A 24476-nucleotide genomic window follows, 5' to 3' on the forward strand; every position below is an offset into this window, starting at 1 on the left:
TATATAGGGGATAGATAGAGAGTGAGTTAGATAGAGGTAGAGAGAGGTAAAGATATATGAGATATACAGAGAGGAAGTTAGATAAAGATAGATGTAGATAGAGAAAGGTAAATTTGCACACACCTATTTTATGTTTGACATAGCTTTGAATTTAAAACTGATGGGAAATGTTAATTCCTGTTCTTCTATATATGTATATGCGTCCCAACTTAGGCAGTAGCTGAAGAGATCGAAAAAGAATTAAAAATTGCTCACTGAATCCTAGACAAATGAGGGAAGCTTCAGTCTTATGAGAAATTTATGTTGAAAATGAATGAATATATAACTAGAACTAATCTAAGACAGTAAGTACATATCTATTTTATATTAATCCCCTATACAAAAGTGCAGGCCATAACACTTTATTTAACCTGATTAGCCTGTCTAGTTCAAGGCATTTCGAATACAATAATTTAGGCTTTAAAGAGCATACAGCTGGCGGCATTAGTTTAGTCTTCCTGCTGCCTGCGCTTTATGTAACAGAGCGCTGGCATGCTGTCTGGCACCCATATATATATATACATGTATATATATACAAAATTTATATATCTATGTTTGTGTGTCACCAGTACAGAAGAAGCTGGCGGCACGTGCTGGCTGCGCTGTCAAATAAGAAGCAGAGCTCCAACGGCAGCATCAACCATAGGCAATCGCGTCGTTAACATATGTTGTGTTCAAGTTTCTCGACCAACTTGCATGCGTACGTGTGTGTGTGTGTGTGTGCCCATGTGTGTATACGTGTGTGTGTGTGTGTTTTTTTTTTTTTTTTTCTTTAACAATTTGGCAAATGTTTGTTGAAAATATACGAGCTTTTCATGCATACACAGACATTGGCAGGACCGTGAACGGGTAGGCAGCCGAGACACGCTAGCCTCGACTCAAAAGTGACTAAAGTGTTGGGCCCCAAACGAAGCATACAATAAAACACTAGACAACACAGCAGCAAAAAAAAAAAAAATAAATAAATAAATAAAAAAAAAAAATAAAAAATATACACACATATATATATATATAGAGAGAGAGAGAGAGAGAGAGAGAAGACGACAAGAGATGAGTACTCAAAATGAAAACAAAAGTCAATATGTTTAGAGTGTCTGATGCGCAGCTACCCTGTAAACAAATGTAGACAAAGTGCTCGCACACAATGGAGAGATTTTATATGTTTAAATTTGTAGTTTGCAGTACATAAAATGTAATATTCACAAGGGAAAACAACAGGGAGAACGAGAGGGGGAACGACAGAGAGAGAGTGTGAGATAGAAATAGAGAGTGAGCGTAAAAGTAAGCATACCCTGCATATTGTGCAATATTTTGCTCAGGACTTGAACAAATTTTAAGAGCCCGAGCACATGGCTCAGAAAATATATGCCTAAAAGCTATTTACGCTTACAAGCACACACACCCTCACGCACACACACACACACACACACTTAGATAGGTGTACTTGTGTGTGGGCGAAAATATGCTGAAAAACAATTTCATTTGCGGCGCGTCGTGTCAACCATTTGTGGGCAAATTATTTGGCCCATTTTTGTGTTTGGAAAATCGGCACTTGAGCAGCTCAACGAGAACTGGGACGATCTGGCCGTGGTGCAGCAGCTCACCCAGAGCTGACCTTTCGCGAGCTGCCGTCAGCATTGCGGCCAACTTTCTGATTAACACATCAGCAAATCAAACGAAATCGAAATTTAAATTGCCTGAACTTTTGGCCAACTGCAATCGGGCCATAGAGAAGCAATTACTTTGGACGGCCTCTCGTGGCCCAGGGGCAACAATTGAGAATCGAGAGCCGAGAATTGAGAACATGCTCAAAACTTTTGCAGCTACTCAATGCCCATTGAGTTGGCGCTTGAAGTTTGCCTACTAAGCTGGCTGAATGATTGTGAGCAAGTCAAAAGATTTCCGGCAAAATCAATAATAATAAAGCGTCAAACGCAAGTCTCGAGTTTCAAATCAATTTCCAGCCTCAAGATGCGGTTCACGTTTCCAGTTTGGCCAAGTTTCCATGGGTGAGCTGCCTATTTGCCTGTTGGGCTTCCATAATTATCAAGTTTGTGCTAGGTGCGAGTGCGAACTGTGCTTTTGACAGAATCGAATTCATCATAACCGCATTTCACTGTACCAGAAAAGCTGTTAAGCTTTGTAGATGTTGAATGTGACATGCAATCGAATGCCGATGCAGTGAAGAGAGAAACAGAGACAGAGCATTGCTGGCGTCGACAGGTGATTGTGTTTGGAATTGACACTGGCTCTGTCTCTGGCTCTGTCTCTGGCTCTGGCCCTGTGTAAACCGAGTTGACAGCCCAAATAGGCACAGCTGTGGCATTGTCCTGCTCGCCTGTCAAGTGCTTGGATTTCGCATCGATGTGGGGCCCAGCTAGCGCCATGGACACACTGTTGCCAATGGCCAATTGACCATTGTTGGCATACCTCTTAATCTTTGGCCCATGTCGGAGGCAGTCAGTGTGACCTGATAATTGATATTGAAAAATCTACGAGAAACTTAATACCACAAATCGTCTGGCATTTATATTAATATATTGAATCGTCTAACCACTCAGCAGCCACCCCACCCCACACCGCAGCACTTCAGGCCTTTTTATGGGCCACTTGGTGGTTGAGTGGCTTTATTAACGCCTGAGACGTCATTTGCTGTACATGGCCGCAAATTTAATAACAAATAGTGTCCATCAGCCAAATGCCAGAGCAACACAAAAACAAGCATCTGTATGTCTAATGTGACAAACAGCGCTGATATGAGAGCCGAATTGCCAGCTGCTGCTGTCTGCCGATATTTATGGCCCATGTCAGAGATATCGCAGCTGGCCAGCAAGCAGGAGTTCGAACATGCACATGAATTGTGCGAAACTAGCTTATCAATTCCGTAATTATGTTAATAACATTACATATCTATATTACTTGATTGCCGGCCATAGATTACAGCTGGCATGCCCACTCGAATCCATAGAGCTCATAGGTAATACTCGAGTCTGTGGAAAATCTGTCAAAATTAACATTATTTGTTAGCTGTTAACTGCTAACTCTTAACTGCTAACTGTTAACTGCTAACTGATAACTGTTAACTGCCAACTGTTAACTGCTTGCTGTTAGCTGCTAACTGTTCATCAGTGCTGCCATTTTAGCCATTAAGTTGCTAGATCTAGCAATTTTGAATTTGAGTTTGCAATTTTTTTTTTAAATTGCTATTAGCCACAAATATAGCTATTTTTAAAAAAAATTATGCAACTTTTAGCAATTTTGTGATTTTTGTGATCTCACAATAACATCATCTTAAAAAGAACTCAACTTGTTCAAAATCATAACAATATCGATAAATGCACAAACTTGTGAACAATAGTTCAATAGTTGTGAACAATAAGTAGTTTACAAATTCATCGAAAGTGATCGAGTGTCATTAGTGCGCTGAGCTTTAAATTGTATGCTGTTTTGTTAGATTCATTAAAAGTTTTATAAAATGCGCCAAAAACGTATATCCAAAAATTTCGGGATGTGTGGTTGAGTGGCGAGTTTAAAGAGTGGATTCGCAAGGATGACACAGACTCAACAAGGGCCTATTGCGCCTATTGCAAGTGCACTATTGGCGCGAAGCTTTATGATGTGCGCCACCACGCTGCCACAAAAAAATATATAAGAGCGATGGGTGCGTGTACACAAAAAAACAAGTTGCCTTTTGTTGTAAAAAGTGACAAGACGGAGGAGCATGAGGCTGCACTGTGCCTATACATACATTGCAAAACACGCAGCAATAGTGACAAGCGATCATTTGTCGCAATTATGTGCGCACCAATTTGCAGCTTGCCAATCGGCAGCAAACATAAAATTGGGCAGAACAAAGTGCAGTCATATAATAAAAAATGTTCTTGCCGAGCACTTTGCGGAAAATTTGCGGGCTGATATTGGTGACTCGGCATTCAGTCTTTTGCTAGACGAATTGTTTAAATTTTCTTAAATCTTTAGGAGTTGCTATTAACTATTTCAGCAATAGTAAAGGCACAATTGTCTCAACATTTCTAAGCCTTGAGCTTATTGAAGTGGGCGACGCGATATGCATAGCAGATGCAGCTCCAAATATGCTATTAATGATGAAGAAAGTATATTGGAACAATTGGACGACATTTTAACTATCATTTAAAAACTTAATCATAAATAAAAGTAATAAATTTAACATATAAAATTTTAACAAAATTTGGCCATTTCTTTTAGCAATTTTAATAAATTTTTTAGCAATTTTAGCAACTTTTTTTTGAAATTCTAGCAATTCTTGCCTTCAAAATTCTGGCAGCACTGCTGTTCATAGGTAGGGATCAAAGGAAGCATACATTGAATGTTATGTCAGGTCTGAACTCTGTTAAGTTGATATTAAAACTAATAGTAACCGTAACAGTTTGCAGGCACTTAACTATCTTAACAGTAGCTGTTAGCTGTTAAACAGAGAGCACAGGCTTGACTTCTGTTAAGCTAGCTCGCCTAAGATATATAAATATTTTAGCATTATTCTATAAGCAACTGAAATCAGATTTTCTTCCTTTTATGTTTACTATCTAGACATGGAAGCTGACAGAGAACACATTACAGTTTATAATAAGAATGTTAACAGCACTATGTAAGCTGACATAGAGAGTATTACAGATAACTGTTAAACACAGCGCTTGATAGATATCGTTATGTTTTTTATGCTAGCTACAATTCACATAATAAGTTCTGTTTTCCTATAGAGAGTTTACAGTTTACATAATAAGTTTTGTTTTCATATGTGTAGAGAGTTTACAGTAGGCTACAACTATTTTTGTTTTTTTTTTTTTTTTTTTCTGCTAGACCCATTAGCTATTTTAGTTACGTTGCATAGCCTTGAAATCTTGAGTCAAATGATAACATATTGACTTTATTTTGAGAAATCAATCCATTCAGCCTTCTGTCTTTAATGCCGACTACAGGCTGAGCTTAATTATGAGCTGACAGCCTACTGAAACACTTCGAAGTCTAATTTTAGACAGAGAGCTCAACATGAAATTTCCATTAAGAGAGCTAAAAGAAAACAGCCAAATGAAATAAAGCTCAGGCTCAAAACTCAGCTGGCTCAGCCTGACATAGAATTCATTTCACCAGCTCGACAAATTGCAACTGAAAACAAAAAGCAAAGCCATCAACAATTCATAACTCTCTCTGTCTCTCTCTCTCTCTCTATCTCTCTCTCTCTCTCTCTCTCTTTCAGTGCACTGGCCAAGGCCAGTTTCATTATACACAAAGTTAAATTTAAGTGCAAGGCACATAACATTTATTGCATCAGAGCAGAGTTAAGGAAACGAATCGACACAATTGATCAAACTTGTTGTTTTAGTCTAAAAACTACTCGAATTTAAACAAATTGTGTCAATTACTCAACCGCAGGCCAACAGCTCAACTGTTCACTCTGCCATGAGATTTTGGTTTCCCTTTGTTCGTTTTTGTTGTTCATTCAGCTGAATTGTTGTTGTTTACATATTTCACAAATTTTATGGATATATATTTTTCTTTGCCAAAAAAAAATAAAAATAAAAATAAAAAAAAAATAAAAATAAGTACGAAAAATTGAAAACTCAAATACAAAGTGAAAGCTTAAATAAAAGATGCTGAGCCAGCGCATGACATGGATGTCAGCCAATCAGCCAGAGACTAGCCAAAAGCAATGGAACAAATACACAATAAAATAAAAATGAGTAGACAATATATACATATATAATTATGAAATATATCAGAGAGAGAGAGAGAGAGAGAGAGAGAGAGAGAGAGAGAGAGAGAGAGAGAGAGAGAGAGAGAGAGAGAGAGAGAAAGGGAGGCCTTTTGAAGCAAATTTACATTCATTTTAGCTGCATTCCAGGTGCCCCACAAATCAATAAGAGTGAACTGGTCCAAACTAGGAACTAGTTCCAATTGATAGTTTAACAGCTTGTGAATATTATTTAGGAGCAAAGAAAAATAATATTAGCTTATGGCAAAAATTCCATTGAACGAAGATGACAATTGTTTTCTTTTTGGCTGCCAACTGAAGAGCTGAAGTAACTGCACAGCTCAGCTGCAAACGTTGCTGCTAAAATTGTGATACATGACTCATTTTAAGTTCAAATACTCACTAAAATATATATTTTTTTAATGGAAAATAATAATCAAGCATCCGTCTTTATTTTTTGTTAAGCTGAAACTGAGCAAGAACAAGAAGAAGAGCAAGTAACGCTGCTATTTTGTTGTTTTTTTGTTCAGCTGCTGTCATAACTACCCACCCTCTCTCGCTCAAATCAACCTTAAATGAAGACCCCAAAGAGTGCTTAGTACAAACCCTTTTCAAATTTGCTCTTTGAAAAGAGACTCCGGTGCTCAAGTACGAGAGGGCATCTGGGGCAGCTGCTAAGTAAATTCAACAGTTTAAAAAGGGCTGCGCGGTGCGGAGTGGGGTGGGGAGGGCAGTGCTTTAAGCTAGTGTATACATATATATTATTTGGTAATTTGTTGAAGCGCGTTTTAAGTGCGGCTGAGGCTTGCCTGCTGTGGCCGAGCGTAAACCATAATGAGTTGAGATGCAGATTAAAATAATAAAAACAGGTCGGTCTATGAAATATGAACAGGCAAGAGCTTCTTTGAATACTTTAATTAAATAATAATAATAAATTAACAATTTTTATTATTATTATTTTTCTGTTTAAGCTTGAACAACATTTTCATGCGGTTCCTCGACATCTTCATCAGAGATAATCTTGGATTGCAATGACTTAAAGACTTTTGAATGCAAACAAACTGTTAAATCTTTCCGCTTTATATAACTGTATATATATCTATCGCCACATATCTGATGAGCCACGGTCAAATCTTTAATTTCGCATTGTCGCATTGTTGTTAAATTGTTGGAGGAGTTCTCTGATTGTTTATCGCGTTGATTGGGTCAACAATGGAAAGTACATGAAGATGCTTGATTTCATCTAATATTTTTTTTCTTTTTTTGTTAGGAGTGCAGCTAGATTGCGTCACTGAGGAGCGCAAGCAATGGGGAAAAGCGGAAAAATGAAAATGGGTTGCGAATCCAGAAATGAAATTGGGATGCAGAGGGCGCAGTACGTGCGTCGTATAAACAAAACCAAAAACATGTTTTTCTTTATATTCCTTTTTTCTTTTTTTTTTGCCCCATGTGCATACATATCTATATATAATTATATATATATATATATGTATTGTTATATAAACACGCACTCATATCTCTATTTATACGTGTAGAGAAAGCGAAAGAGTGAGGGACAGAGAGCGAATTTGGGTCGGGGGCGCTAAGCGATTTACGATCTTGTCAAAGATATATGCGGCTGGTGAAAGTACATAATTGAATTTAATTAGTTTATGCTTCGTGCGCCAGCTTCCAATTAGTCTTGCTCTTTGGCGCTTCGCTTAGTTATTGTGTGCGTGGGCCATGCCCCAATCTCTGGGCTCCATGCAGCATGCCGCACGCTGTTTGGCTCAAGTTTTGATTGACATTGTGTAAGAATCTGGCAGTGCGACTGGCCTGGCAGTGTGTTTCCTGCTGCTGCCCACAGACAAAAGCTTAAAGTTTTAGCACAAATTGTATTTAATTATGCGTTGCCTCCAACACAGAGAGACAGAGACAGAGACAGAGAGAGAGAGACAGAGAATGTGGTCGGGCAGTGTATCATAACGACAGCGAATTCGTCAACTCTCTAATGCCCATTGCGCTGCCAGTGAAATTGCTTTGTGGCTCGCCATGAGCACTCTACTCAATTATGCACATTTGACGAGAGTTTGGAGTCTGGATGGAAAGACATCAAACTGCAAAAGCAATGGCTGACAATCTCAGCGAAAAATGTGGATAATGCGACAAGCATTAAGCGCAATTACAAACAACATTTCCATTCAAAACTGGGCGTGAATAAATCTGAAAGCAGCCAGAAACAAAAAAGTTCCATCGAAAGAAGTCCACAAATGAGAATTCCTCTCTCTCTCTCTCTCTCTCTCTCTCTCTCTCTCTCTCTCTCTTCCATCTCTTCTCGCCTGCCTTATGACAGCTGACATCTCTGCTGATGTTTATATCTCAATGCTCCAACAACTCTTTGGCTAATCTGATGTGGGTATGCCATGTGCTTGGCATTTCGGTGCTATGCCCCCATAGGGAAGTATAGATCTTGTGAGGTGTGGAGGCCATTAGGCACGTGTCGAATGGCAGGGCTATAATTAAACCCAAAGTAAAAATGCTAAGATGTCAGCCAAATAGAAACGAATCAAAATGCCAGCCAGCCGGACGAGAATCATCCTTGTCGCCAGGACATCCTGGCGACTCTTGTTCTTACAAGGACTTGAGCGGCTGCCGCGCAATGTTTATGATGCGTTCATAAATACCTGGTGCTCGCCTCTGCAAATGGAAATAAACATGAAAATGAAAACGAAAATGAAAATGGAAACGAAAACGAAAACGAAAATAATAATAATAATAATAATAATAATCCAAATACAGTTCAGCAGACACATCAAGCAAACGGCACGTCAAGAAACGGTCAGAGCAGCCCACCCCCCTCCACCCACGCCAAATATCAAATGTCGCCGAACGGCATCGGCATCGCTGTGCTGATAGCTGTGCTTTAGCCTCCGATTCTGGTCGCCCATTGGGGGCTACCAAGTGCTCCAATGGGGCGACGCTTGCTTATTGCGTATGAAATCACTTAAGTCTCGGTAAACAGCTCCCAGTGGCAACATAAATATGAACTTAAAATAGCCAAAGAGCGAGCGGATACATTGGGAGTGAGAAAGAGAAAAAGACAGAGTGAGAGAGAGAAAGAGAGAGGGAGCGAAGCGTTGGCCGTAAGAATATAATAACAATACAGCCCACTTGGCGGGTGTTAGCCAGAATTCGAAGTTCGAGTCGGAGTTCGAGTTTCAGCTGAAGTTTTGGAGCTGTCTATTCATGCCAGCCAAATGTCCAACAGCGGCCATTTGACTGCCAGTCCCACGCCTCCTGCCCCCGCCTGCTGCCAATTGGCCAATGTCAGTGCCATTAACAGTTGCCCGTAGTTGACAATGGCCGCACAGCAGTTGGCCATGGACAGCTTTTGGCCAGGCCAAAGATACAGTTGATAAGCAGAAGCTGCCGACAAAGATCTGGCCAGTTCACTATATATTAGACTGATATCTGGACATGTTAATGGACCGACTGATATCAAGGCATTCGCCTTTATGGCCGAGCATATATAGATGGAAGTATAGTTGCAGCTGAAGAACTTTATCTAACTATATCTTCAGCCCACACCTCGAGGGTGCACAGAGGCGCCTTAATATCTTCCATAAATTTTAAGCCTATCTTGAATACAGTCGAAGGGCTTTAAAAAACAAGTAAGAAAGCTCTAGTCGAGACTGCTCGACTACGAAATCCCCTGAACCCTTCTATGAATTCAATAATTATTCGCGCCTTTCTGCTTACACAAGAAACACACACATAGGCATGAACGCATAAACACGCATGGACTGCAGTGTGGGATTACTATGGGAACTTAATGCATGAAAGTAGATCATAATCATAACATTAAAATGCGCTTATGTGCCAAATTAGATGTCTCTATTACTTGAAATACACCTTTTACAAATATGTGGGTGAGGGGGTGGATATAGAGGTGGAGGTTAATTTGAAATTGTGTAAAATACATATAAGTCTACATTCAAAGTTTGAAGACTGTGGCTCTAAGGGTGTAGGAGATATAATTAAATAACTACTTTTTGATAAGGTTTTTGATCGATGACAAAATATCGGGAGTAGTAATCGATTTTGTGAGAAAAGCTCGATATGCGCGTGATATACACGGACCTAGGAAAAAAAATTGAAGCCTCTAGGTCTTACATCTTCTGAGATCGACGCGTTCATACATATGGACCGACGGACGGACGGACGGACGGACGGGCGGACGGGCGGACGGACGGACGGACGGACAGACGGACAGAGCTATATCGATTCAGCTCTCGTGCTGATCAAGAATATATATACTTTATGGGGTCTGCCACGCCTCCTTCTGTCTGTTACATACTTTTAGCAAAACAATTATACCCAGATTTCCCATTTTCAATGGGTTCAGGGTATAAAAACTGTGTTGCACAAAGAAAGTTTTCTCAACTGGCCCTTTGCCAAGGTCAACTATAAATTCCGATCTGCGTCTAATATATATCTGCATGCTATATACAAAGCGAGCAACTGTTCGGTCTGCTGGTAACGAGCTAATTGAATTGAGCTGAGAGCATCGTTACGGGCTCTCTTGTCAGCCGACATCAGTGTTGGCCATTCTTGGGGCGACGGACACAACCTGCCAGAATCAATCGAAGTGAATCAATTTTGTGGCATTTGGCAGCACTGGCGGCCCCGATGCTGACTTTCGCATATCCCATGGGGTCGTCGAACGTTCGCTTGGGTGTCTTGGGCTACTACGAGGCGGTACGATTATGTCCTGCCATTGCTGCTCCTAATCGAACCCAATTCCCTTGACTGATGGGCACACGCACACACACACGCACACACAAATTCATATACACATGTATATATATACAGATAAAGATACATATATTTATAGCGATTCCACTTCATTGAAGCGTCGCCAAGTGGGCATAATTACGTGTTGTATGTGCCTGTATTTATGTATGTATGCGTGTGTATGTGTATGTGTGTGTGTGTGTGTGTGGGTCCATGAACTCTTAATTTCTGTAGAAATACAATAACCTCCTCTATTTATTGTTCTTTCGGATGTTGGCTTAGAACAAGCACCCTTAAAGCGAACAGGAACTCGAAATTTAGCTGGACTTGACTTGATTTGCATATTTTAGGGAAAGTAAGAGATTAATAAATATGTAAATCTAAGATAAATTCTTTCATTTATGCAGATCACGTAAGTCTAAGACTGATTTTATTAGAAATCGAGAAACCTACTTGAGATAGAGTTGCTAAAGAATATGAAAATTCTATTTTAAAGTGAATTCACTATTGAGAATGTTGAAAGTAGTATTGTAGAGGCCTGTAAGAGTAATACAATTGAGTATTGAAATTTTTGGCATTGTGATATCTATAATCTAATATTATGGAATTGATTTCGTAGTGAATGATGATTAACAGTTAGTATCAAGTAATATAGTCTGTAGTGCCAAGTACCTAGTATTATGGTCTGTAGTATCTAGTTATTGAACCGTAGTATATATTTATTATCTAGTATCTAATATTAGCATCTAATATCGTAGTACCTAACACCTTGTATCTACTATTATATAGAATATTGTAGCTAGTTTTACAGTACCTTACTCCAATTATTGAAGTATTTATTACTAAGTATTGTATCTAGAATCGAGTATAGTATCAAAGCATCTATTATCTAGTATAGTACAGTCGAGTCTCGATAATTAATACCCCGCTAAATCAAAATTCGCGATAAATACAAAAAAAAAAAAAAAAAAACAAGTTTTTATATCTTTGAAAACATTCGTTCTTGACAATTCTCGATAATTTGGATCTCTTATCCCCTTGCCATTTCAAATTATCGAGAATCGACTGTAATAGTTTCTATGCGTGTACTTCGTACACTCTTGTGATTATATTAATAAGTATTGTAGTGCCTATATAATTGCTGGAAACTTGAGCATATTACTTATGGTTGCTATACGAAGTGTCTAATAAATAGTGAAATGCCCTAATACCCAACAGAATGGTAAGTAGTATTGCTGTTCCTGCAATATAACTGTGATTGCAGTCCAGAGTCCTATAATTCCGAGCACTTAACTGTGTCTTGCCTCTACTACTTAATACTGCGGTACCTAGCACCGAGCATAGATATATTAATCTATATATATATATCGATTTGTCGATTTTGTATCGCATTGCCAAATTACCGATAGTGTGGTACGCAGCACCGTATCGCCACGTGCTCCACGTGCGCCATATGCAACTGTTATTCTCGGGCCAGAGCAACTGTTATGCCGGCACCTACGCTAGTTTGTAGGGTATTAATGTAATCAGCTTACGTTCGCCTCTAGTTTAGATGCAGCGTTGACTGTTCTTGACAGCCTCTCGACGAGGACGAGCACAAAGCCCCACAAAGTTGGCGCCCATTAAATTGAGTTTTATATTGAGATGGCTGGCACCCCGGCTAACGGTTATTGAATTAAATGTCTGTCTGTCTATCTGGGCAATTCCTCTGCTCCCTCTCTCCCCATTCTACCATTCTCTCTGTGCCTGCTATGTTGTCTTAGCTGGTCGTTATTTTCGCAGCAATTAAATGAGAATTTGGTAATTCAAATGCCTGCAAACTAGTCCAAAAACTATTGATGGCACATCAAATGAGCAACGCGTGTATATTGTCTATATAATATGAGGCGATAATCCTAAGCGGATGCCAACTAGCCATCAATTGCCACGGGCCATTGGACAGCTGCTCTCTGGGGGTCATTGAATGCTGTGGGTCAACACTCAGGCGTCGGCTTTGTCTCAAGTGCCGGCTAATTAATTAATTATTTAAAAACAAAAGAAACAAGAGCAACCCTCAATGTTTAATCAAATGAAATAAACGTGTCTAAGCTGCCAAAACTGCAAGACGTAAGTCATAAAGCTGATTCATTGCTCGGAAAGTTGTGCACTGTCACCCTGAGACTGTGATTCGAAATCAATTGATGTACTCATTCATCTGTTTTATGCGTTATGTGCACATAAAGATTATGGCTCGTCGTCGACTGTAATCAGTATTTAAGCAAAGTGCGTTAAATATTATGGACAAACAACTTGAATTGAGCTTCAGCTTGCTGGACTTGCTCAAACTTTTGTTAGCAGTTGGCAAAGAAAGTGGGAGGAAATATTTGAGCATGAATACCAAATAGTTATATGAACTTGAGCTGAACTTGCGCTGTTTGTGGCATAATTGAAATACATTTAACAGAGCTCCCAACTATCTTAAATTATTTTGTACATACTTTTTGCTCAACAAATTCTGTTCTTTGCTTCTTTCATTTTGTTGATCGAAACAGCTAGATTAACTATTACAATATAGCGAAATGTTGCCTTTGTGTTGCCCATCACTATCAGCTTTGCACATGGAACAAGTTAACAATACTTGTCTAAACAATTGAGGTCGTGCTAGGCGGAAGTGCACGACTAGAGCATACGCTGTAGTTTTTTTGGAAAAGCTACAAATTAACGCTAAGATAGAAATGAGAAACGTAAAGAGAGAGAGAAGAGATGAAAGAGAGAAAGAGAGTGAGAGGGAGTTATATATATATACAGCTAGAGCATACGCTGCAGTTTTTGGGAGAGTTCTTGCCGAAATTGACTCTAAGATAGAGGCTTAGAAATGAGAAAAGTAAAGAAAGGGAGGGAAAAGAGAGAAAGAAACTGAAAGAGTGAGAGGGAGGCATGTATACACAGTAAAGTCCCGATAATTCGAAATGGCAGTTTCTTCGAATTACTTCGAAATTCAAATTATCGAGAATTATCGAGAATGAATTTTTTTCAAGGGGACAGAATTTATTTTTTCGATTTATCACTATTTTTACTTGATCGGGATAAAAATTAATGAGACTCGACTGTATATAGAGAAAGAGCTAAAGCATACAATGAGAGTGAGAGACAGACATTCTATATGACATTAAATGTGTCTCAAAAATGAGCCCAACGCTCAAATTTCAGGTTTAAATAATTATATAAAATATAAAAATTGATTTTGGGCAGAATTGATAGCTCTTTCAGATATTTAGACATGTATTTCCATTGAAATTATTTTTTTAAATTATTTTCTATATGACTTGAAGTCTGCTCAAAACTCTTGCTGCTCGGTCAAAGCTCCTGGTCAAACACTTCGTCGAAATGCTAATATCGGATGTGGCTTGGAGCACATCAATATCCTTTTTGATTACTTAATCCTGATGGCTCGCGCTAATGGCTAGCCAGTGAGGATGCAGCTTAGTTAGCCTGGACGAGACTTTAAAATTATGATGGCTGGGCAAGGGTATTTAATCTTGCGGAACCTAAAACTGGATATTCTTTTCACTCTTTGGCTTTTGCTGTTGTTGTTGCTGTTGTTGTTGGGTAATGCTTGCACAAGCCAGCTGTACGCAAAAGATAGCAGACGAGGTCGCCCCTATATGGCGGGCCACTGATATGGCGGGGTTGGCATAGCCGGGGGCTTAAAACAATAAAGCAATATTGTGCGCGGCTGGACAGGCATTGTCATCTTTTGATGCTACCCCAGCTGTTCTACACATACGCACCAGGGTGGTGTGTAGTATGTGTGTGTGTGTGTGGTGTGTGTGTGTATATATGCTTAGTGAGATTTGGCTTAATTAAATTCCGGCACAAAAGGATTCATTTGGCGCTTTAAGCTGTGCTGTGTGATCGTCTTTTTATGCCTTTTAACAAAAGTCTTAACGGCTTATTGTGGCGAAACGCACACACATACACACACACACACACACACACATATATATATATATTCAGATTCTTATGCACAATTCTCTGTGGAGCTGAGGCGCGCATAGATTTTAATTACAACTATAAATCATAGGCGAACGAAGAAAACCCTTCGACTTATATTAATGACACACACATATGTGCTTCTCATTCTCTCCCCCTCTTACTCTTTCTCTCTCTCTCTCTGTGTGTCTGCTGGCCAACAGTTCGGTAGTTTCAGTTACCATTAAAGTAGAAACATACGAGCATGCATACGTAAAATTTCCATTCTCATTTCTGATTACTTCTTGGCATTGTGGGCCACTGCCGCAGGCCGCTGCTGGCCGAGATCGGTTCATTGTTTGGCCATTGTTAGTTTTGGTCTTTCATTGGTCGGCGCTCGTAATCAGTTGGCCCAAATTTACAGCCAGCCGCTACATAAAAGTTGTGCATTAAAAAGTTAAGAGTTTGTTAGTTAGTTCACGGCCAGCCGAGCCCCATTGGCAATTCGTGCCAATCTGCAAGGCGGCAACCCTTTACCTCGTTACCCCCCCTTGCAACCACATCCGCAAGCCAACATCATATGCCAGGCAGGCTAATGCTGCTGGCATGCTTTATGGCATCGTCTTTATGGTTTATTACTGCATTGTGGCCACACCAAGATAATTGCGGTAATGCAGCGTACGGTGCCACTGGGAGCAAGCCGAGCAACCAAAGAGCCGCACTCGAAGCGCTGTAATTAAACATCGGCCAAATTTGTGGATTCCTTTATGGCATGCGAACTAGTCGAAAAGTTTTCATAAGATTTGCTTATTGAAATTGTGGGCCTTGTATTAGAGTGGCGAGTGGAAGGCAAGCTAAATTGATTTGGACTCGCCGCCTTTAGACAGGTGAACTTTGAATGCCTCTTGAATGCTTCATAAATTTGATTGATAAATGGTTTTCCTTACGCCTGACTTTACCTTTTCATACTCGAACTTAGCCTTTTACCTATTTGCTTTTCTAATCTGGCCTGTGGGCTGTATGCCGTGTTAATGGCTTGTTTAAGTTTTAAATTATTCAGCAGAAGAGTATGCAACTTTTTGAAGTTACAATGTTTCATAAAATTAAATAATGTTGAAAATTGTAAAAATATTCACACACAAAAAAAGAAATTTTTTCATTCAATATTTTACTTCACTAAAAAATTATGCGACTTTTTAAAGTTACAATATTTTATAAAATTAAATCTTAATTTAACTTAAATATGGAAAAATGATCTGACATTGTGTATTTTAAGAATCTTTCATTCAATGTGAAGTAAAAACATTTTTCGCAGCTTTTCAGAGCTACAATTTAATAAAAAAATAAAAATGTTAAAAGCTTAGAATACATGAAAATTAATTTTATAATTTAAATGGGAAGAAAAAAAATATTATTAAACTCTTTAAAATACATGAAATTAGGTTTAATAAATTAATGTGAAGGAAAAAAATATTTCACTCTTTTATTTGATTTTAAAATATCTGATTACAAATATAGGAGTATATTAAATTAAACACTATAAAATTTAAAATATATACATTAATATATTATTAAAGAAAATAGGAAAAAAAAGAGTGACTCTTTTAAAATTGTAAAAAAACTCATTTTTATACATATTAAATTTTAGCGCCAAGCGAAAAAAAAAAAAAAATCATTTGACTATTTTTTTTATTGGATTTAACTATTAAAAAAAAAAAAATAATTAATAATAATAATTTTAAAAACATATATATAAAAAGATATAATTTGTAACTCTCTAAAATATCACACAAAAATATATTTTATAGTTTTGGCAAATGATTGAAAGCCCGATGAAAAATGCAATGTACCAGGACTATTCAGCTCTCAGTCAGAACTTTAACAGCCTGTAGCCAACTAATTTAACTGCGAATATATAAATGAGAAAGTCTTCTATATACTAGTGAAATATCATCAAAGCCTGAAGTTAATCTGCGTATTCTATATACGCATTCTCAAGAGCTCAGAGCTGTGGCTCGTTTACTCCTGCTCTAGACCCAACAAATCTCTATGCAGTTGACTCCATTAAATGATAATAAAAAGCTTTTTATTCATTTTGTATATTCAGCGTGGGCTTAGCTTGACCCCTAGCTCTCTCTCTCTCTCTCCCCCGTCTCTTTCACTATCCTATCTGTCTATCTTTATATGTGCAGTGGCAATCGTCACCTCGTAAAGTTCACCAGACCGAAGTTTGCTCCCAGGAGTGAGTGGCGAGTGCGAAAGACATAAACACGAGCAACTCCCACTAATTGCGCTGGGCTGTCGATGGCATTAAAAACTTGATTCCCGTGATAATACATAGTGTCGCCCCCTAGTTAGTTAGTTAGTTAGTTAGTTTAGATTTTGAACGGAGCTACTTCAGAGTCTGAGACATCAATGGCCACATCCCATACGCCATTCGCCATTTGCCATTAAGAGGCCACCAAATCTCGGCCAGACGGGCGCGTGTGCTACATAAATTTGTTGTCCTTTGTTGATGTTGCTGTTGTTATTTATTATTTGTGATTTCAGCACTTGCCACTTGTTTGTTAAGCATTTTAAAATCGAAAAAGCAGCGCTCGTCAACCAGCAACAATAGCGCCAAAGGTCATATTGTTCATTGTCCAGTGTTGCTGCTGTTCATTGTTGTTGTAGTTGCCATTGTTGTTGTTGCTGTTGCTGTCGTTGTCGCCCTCAACCTAAAAATGAACGCCCACATCTGTCGCTGCTGTTGAAAGACACACCAAGTGGCATTCAAAATGCCAATCAAGATACGAGCTCACAATTTACGATTGGCCAAGGCAAGCACAACAACAACAGTAGCAGCAACAACAACAACAACAACAACAACAACAAGAGCTACAATAATGTGCTTAACAACGACAACAATAACAACAGTGTGAGTGCAGCCAAAGATTGTTAATATACAATATATATCTCGGACGTTCACTTCAGCTTCGATTCGATTTATCTGCCGCACAAATGCTGCAATTGAATTTCTGGCCATATTTCATTAATCCAAGAGCATTTCTTATAGCCACACTGAGGGCCCTCGCCTCGACTCTCGACTCGGCTCCACTTTGTATGCCTGCATAATGAATATTACAAATAATCTTTTGTTTTACGAGCCAAGTTTGCCAAAGTTGTCTGCCGGATTTTATAATGCGGAATCATGCTTTGCCTTGATTTCTTTTTTTTTTTTTATTATGATTTATTTAATGCGAATATATACTTACGCGTGGCGTTGTAGTACTCGCTCTCCCAGGATATTCGGCTACGGTTCAATTGACGTTGGCTGAAACGATATGCAAAGCATTTTAGTACATATGCAGTTCGGGCCTAGTTTGAGTGCGTCTATGGTAATTTATTATTGATCCCGGGCTGGCTGACGGGCTGACTGGCTGTCAGTCTTCAGTTTCGCAGGTCGTTTATCACGCATACGCCCGATGGGTCGCGCTGAGCTGATAAGACGAGGCATTTATTCAAATCAATGCATACGCAGACCCTTTAGGGTCAGCAGCCGTGTTAAGTATTTAATATTGCTTCTGCCTCCTTTTTTTATTAGAATTTTAATTTTTTTTTTTTTTTTTTTTTTTTTTTTGGTTTTTTGTTTTTGCATAATTTTTTGTCTGATCAACTGCTGAGCGATTTCTGTGGAGTACTGGGTCGGCGTCTGATTTCTAATTGCTTTCGGCTACATGTTGAGCTCGAGTTAATTGCAAAAGCTGCGGCTCAGTTTCGCGCGCGACTCATTAAATTTGAACTAAGGTCAGCCGTTGGGCAGCTGTTGCTGCTGTTGCTGCTGCTGCTGCTGCTGCTGCTGTTGCTGCTACTGTTGTTGCTGCTTACTAATTGCGCGCACACATACAGACATAAATATGCGCGACCCTTTCGCAAATGAGGGTCAATGTGAGGACATTCGCATAAACATGCAAAAAGTGGCCACAAAACCCAAAATCGTCAGGCAAACAACATTCCAGCCCACAGCTCTGATCCTGACAATGTCTTGTAGCCTTCTGGCATCGCTGCCCCGCTGGGAGTGCATTGCACCGCCTGTTGCCAGCTGCCTGTTGCCTGTTGTCTGACAGCCACAGCCACAGCAGGAGGAGCAGGAGCAGCAGCAGTAAGAGCAGGAGCAGCAGCAGCAACCGCAACAGCAGTTGTAGAATTATCTAAGCTTTCGCCCAAGGACTCGTCTATATATAGAAAGAGAGAGTGAGAGAGAGAGAGAGAGAGAAAGGCTACTTTGCTGATTGCAAGGCTTTTGGCTCGATATTGTCGTTGTTCTTTATGCCATTCAATTGACTGATTGGAAATCCCTTTGACTGCACTTTACCTTTTATCAGAGCCCTGTATACCCTGTATTGAAATGTTGAAGAGAGCGTGCACTCATTGGGATAGAGCTGAGAGTTGATGAGATGAGGATATTCACTGATCAAAGGAGAGAGAGATGGGATATGTGAGAATAGCCGTAAGCTAAAACTATCCTGAAGAGAGTATTGCTCTATAAATATATCAAGTTGAAGAATGCCGAGAGATTTATTACAAGAGAGATGGACTTATATAGGCAAATATGGATAGAAAGAGAGAGAGAGAGAGTAGAACAGAATTTGATGCTCCAAGGAATTCAAGTTGAATATAACACAGTTGAGGGTATAGGCCAGTCGAGTCGTTCATATTCTCATGAGTATTTATACTATATATATCACATTTTATTTAATTAGTAAATTGATGTAAGCTGCCCAAAGCTGCTTTGCAGGCATGAATATAAATGCTATGCACATATATTCTGTTAATATATATAGTATATATATGTATTCATCTATTTAGTTGACAGACTTCAGTTGAAGAACAGAGCCTCTGTCGCGACTTGCGTCGAGTCATTGAAGTGAACTCTGATCTGCTGCTGCGGCAGTCGGCTATTATAATTATTGATAGCACATAATCAAATTATATATTTAAAGCTATTTATTTGATAATTTTGCTGATAGATGTTGAGGCAAATCAGGAGATGGCGATGTCGAGTCGATTTCGGCGCCTGTATGAGTTCAGTTCTTTGAGCTTGAACTTGAAAGGCTGCTGCCACTTGGCCACTTAATTTGAGAAGGAATTTGTGCAATTTCATTGGCAACGCTTGGCGTTGCGATAGCAGCTCCTTGGCCGCTCTCTCCCTCTCTCTCTCTCTGTTTGCCGCCCTGCTCGCTCGCTGGTCGTTGGCTTTGATATGCTGTGCCTTAGCAGGAAAGTAATTGCACTCGCTTGACTGTCGACTGGACAAGGGGTCGGTGCATTATATTGAAGCTGGCAGCTAGACAGCACAACAGACAGACAGACAGACAGAGAGACAGATAGACAAGTAACTTGGCTTGGGTGACAGAATATCCAGCTGGAGGGGTCGGCGCTATCAAATCTGTGTGCGGCGGAGATTAATATGCAGACGCTGCGCTTTGATGGAGCTGTTGGGCAAACAGAGAGCGAACGGAGGCTGACAAGTAAACAATTTGAATGAGGGGCTATTAGGCGCCAGCACGCACACACACGCACACGCACACGCACACATGCTTAGACACATGAGCAGCTCCTGGCATCTGCTGACCTGCTCCCATTAGCAACATTTGACCAAGCATTGCCTGGCATCTCGAATGTGTTAATAATACAATTTTATTTATCTTCACACACACACACACACAAACACACTCATAGAGGGAGAGACGCGCGTGTATGCAAATTGCTAGCTGAACGAGCCGAAAATTTACGATGAGTTTCGCTCACTGTAGTCTGGTAGTCAGAAATGTTGGCTGGCGTGTCTGACTATTTTTGAAAAGGGTTTGACATTTAAGGCACACGTCCAGCACTTAGCTCCCTGCCCCCTACCCACCCAATCAACCATGACTGGCCAGCTGCTGGCCTAAGCTCGGCGGGTCGGTGGGTCGGGGGGTCGGGGGGTCACGGCTGTAGCAAAATGACAAAACGATGTCTAAACGAGCGTTCAACGAGCAGCAAAGAAATTGACCAACAGAGGAAATACACGCATACATGTATAACAAATAAATAAAAATAAACCAAAAATTGTCCAACTTGCTGCCGGACACAGCGAGGCGAGTGGGCGGGGCTGGCACGACCCTTTAGTTGGACAGTGCTTAAGGCGCATGCATGAGCAGCTCATAGAAAATTTGACACTAAAACGTAGGGACGGGTAAAAAAAAAAAAAAACAGAAGCAAAATCTGTGCACAGTGGTGTGAAAGCATTCGAACAATAGTTCAAAATAATAAATAAATGAGGGAGTAAATCTAAACTTGCTTTTGCCTGGGAAAAATAGAGCTTAGAGCACTGTGCCGGTTGGCCTGGAAAGGGCGCGCTATACATATATTACACATGCTCCCACACACACACACACACACACACACACACACTCACACGCACATGTGTGTGCCGAAAAAGGTAAATGGCAGCGTCGGCCTTTTGTTAAATGTCTCAATTGATGCAAAGGCGGCACACGGTGCGTATGCTTAATGTTTTATGCGCCCAGAATGTAATAAAATGAAATAAAAATAAGAAAAACAGCAAAAAAAAAAAAAAAGAAGAGAAAGGGAAACAAATAAATAAAGACACAAAGAAATAAGACACGAACACAAGAAAACAGAGAAACCTGTTCGAAATAAAACACTTAATGCATTCCCACAGCATTCCGAGCTGACCAAAAGTCGCTTTAGTTTGCATGAGCATTCGCTCAGACGTCTCTGGGAATGCCAGAGCGAGAGATGTCTCAGATTTGAGACATGCCATGTGAGCATTAGACGATATTAAGTTATTATCTCATTCAATTTGGGTATAACGAAACTTATTTAGTTTGATTTGAGCTGTGGAAAATGAATGGGGCTATAGTATTCAGACGGGAACTTCATTCCGATTTTTACATTGTTTTCTTCTGTATTCGATTTCAGCTGCTCTTAATGGCGAAGTCTGTCATTGTCATGAATTGAGCGCGTGATCATGTCGATTCGCTGAGATGCCTGTAGAACATTTATTTGAGTTTAAAGGAGCTTTAAAAGAGAATGATGCAGTTCATTTCAGTTCAGTTTCAGTTCTACTTGAATTTCTGCCGAGGAATATTTGTAGGCAGCTTCTACAAAAATCTGTTTCACTATCGAGATATGAACACAGCTCACATTGTGTTAGTTAGAAGTCAGCTAAATGATATATTTGCAATTTAGGGAAGCATAACATATACCTGACTATATTTCAGAGAGTTACTCTTATAGTAGTTTCTACACAGTTCTACAAAGAAGAAGAGCAAGAAGACACTAGAGTCTTAAAACTGAGATTGAAAGTTGCTCTGGATGGGGCTATTTATTGAATATTTTTAAAGAGTTATTCAATGAAAGCTTAAACAGATCTCTCTCTCTCTCTCTCCCTCTGACTCTCTCTCTCACTTTCTCTGTCAACATGCCATAGAACATCTAAAGGTGTATAATGGTATATGATAAATTTATATTTTCAAGAGTATTTCTATGCCAGTTCTTTGTCTTTCTTTGCTGAGCTGATGGGAGAGCTAAGGACATTTAAAAGCAGCTTAGTTGTCAAGGGAAGCTCATTCGCATAGCTCTTAGAAGAAAGGCACTATAGCACACTGGAGTATTTATATGGGATATGACTAGATATGACTCTTCGTAAATGCTCAGCTTGCTTCAACTCAGATAGATCTTCATTTGAAAACAGCTAAAAGAACCATTTGGAATCGCTTAATAGATAGAAAGGAAATGGAATAAAGAGAGCCTATCTCAATGGCATTGCTCGGCTTCCAAGAAACTCGCTTCACTTTCTTGTCCCATGCGATTCTCGCCTTCAACACTCAGAAGACATGCGATTTCATGCGCTTAGCCATTCGATTCGTTTTCTTTGAGCATGCGAACTGAATAATTTTTTGATAATTTATGCTGGATAGTCGGAATAACAATTCAGCTGACCAAAGAGAAGCGGAAAGGTTCTCGGTCACGCAGCCATCAATATCCATGCTTGGGGCGTTGGCAAATGTGACAGGCTAAATTACAGGACAGAATATTTTTGAATAAAGCAATTTGTATCTGTGCGCCAGTTACATCGATCCTTGGACCCACATTCACGTTTATTTTGCAATAATGCCAATAATAACAATGGGCGCGCGTTTATTTGTTTGCCACTTGATAAATGAGAAGCTGGGCGAGCGAGCAGAGGGCAACGGCTTGTGGCCAATGGAAGGCAAGGTTTCACTAATGACCCCAATACCATTGGCTGACCCTCTAGTCCGAGCTCCCTCCTTACCTATAACCCTTAGCCACCTGGTCCCTTTAGCCCGTTTAGCCCCTTTAGCCCTATGCCACAAAAGGTGCTAACTGTCCATGGTCGCATTTGTATTTGTATTACTTTTAGTCTTATTGTTCGCTCTCTTGTTTTCGACAGCGGCCCTGCCTTTGATTAAGTTGTTGGGCGTGCCCCAGTTAGCATCTGCTCGTTCAGTGGGCGGCCAGACTGCGGCACTAGCTGGTCATACATTTATGTATATCCCTAGCCTTGGAGCACACTACAATAACAACAACAACAACAATAATAAGGACAACAAAATAATATATATAAGAGCGAGCAGTGGGCAAGTGAATGCGAGCAACTAGCCAACAAGATGAATGTATTGGATACTAGCTATAAATTAAGCCCATTGGAGTCTGTAGGTGACACAGAAATCTCTCTATCGTTCGCCTTCGCCATCCAAATTCACGCAATGCCCACTCACAAAGCATCTCTGACATCATGCAGACAAAGTTGGGAGCCAACTTTGTACCCATTGCTGTTAACTGTGTCGTAAGCCATAAAGGAGTTACCGCAACTTTACTGGAAGAGCACATTGTAATTGCCGTCGAATCGGTGTTAGTTGGAGATGAAGACGAATATGTCCAGCATTATATGGAATTATGGAAAGGTTCTATATGTAATGATAAGCTAAACATGGCGAGGTGGCTATAAAATATGCTCAGCTAATATGTTAAGCAATGCCTGATAAGATAGTAGCGCGACCATCGCCTGATTGGCATTGATTGTTCGACTGATTTGTATTCAATTCAATTTAGCGGCATTTGTTAGCATTGAGTCAAATTGATTGTTAACTCTGACAGATGGCTGTGAGTTTAACAACATTTTAGAGGAAATCCAGCACTATGTTAAAGCGAGGCTATTAGCATGTAAAGGAGAGTTAAACAGCTGATTGGAGTATGTGAAATACTATGTTAAAGTGAGTTTGACAGTTTACTGGAGTGACTCTAACAGCATAGTAAAAAAAACGAGTCTAACAGCATGTAAAAGATAGCATAACAGCAGAGATAGCAGATTAGAGATAGTTTAACAACGTGTTAATTTGGACAGCATGTTAATGTGAATCAACACTATGTTAATGTGAGCCTAACAGTATGTACGATAAAAGGCAGCTTAACAGCTGATTGGAGTATGTGTAACACTATGTTAAAGAGACTTTGACCGTTTATTGGAGTGACTCTAACAGCATTCTAGAGTGAACTTAACGGCATGTCAAAATGAGCTTAACAGCATATTAAATTGAGTTTAACAGCATGTACAAGAAAGGGCTCTGTTATTAAGCTGTTAATGTACTGTTGTGCACTAGAGTTTGACAGCATATTGGAGTGACTCTAACAGCATTTTAAAGAGAGCCCAACAGCATTGAACATAACAGCATAACAGCAAAGTGGAATTAAAAGTATTTTACAGTTATGGAAACACTATGTTAAAGTCAGTTGAACAGCATATAAAATGTAGCTTAACAGCATATTGAAGCTAGTGTAACACTATATCAAAGTCAGTTTAACAGCATGTTAAAACGACTATTGAATTTGACAGATCCATGTAAGTTGCTTGTGATAGTTAACTTCGGCTAACAGCAGCTCTAAGGCACTTTAACATTAACAGCTAATATTTTCGGCC

At 39.6% G+C, this 24476-nt stretch overlaps 1 protein-coding gene across 1 annotated transcript in view; it reads right to left on the reverse strand.

Moving 5' to 3' along the window:
• SPR (G protein-coupled sex peptide receptor) overlaps positions 1-24476 on the reverse strand; it is an 88461-nt gene that overhangs the window by 35607 nt on the left and 28378 nt on the right. The window contains exon 2 of the mRNA XM_089473456.1: positions 17746-17804. The gene's annotated coding sequence lies outside the window, so the exon portion shown is untranslated. The remainder of the gene's footprint in view (positions 1-17745; positions 17805-24476) is intronic.

This window comes from Drosophila arizonae, chromosome X, assembly GCF_054131065.1.
Source record: "Drosophila arizonae isolate 15081-1271.41 chromosome X, UAZ_ARI_1.0, whole genome shotgun sequence".
NCBI lineage: Eukaryota > Metazoa > Arthropoda > Insecta > Diptera > Drosophilidae > Drosophila > Drosophila arizonae.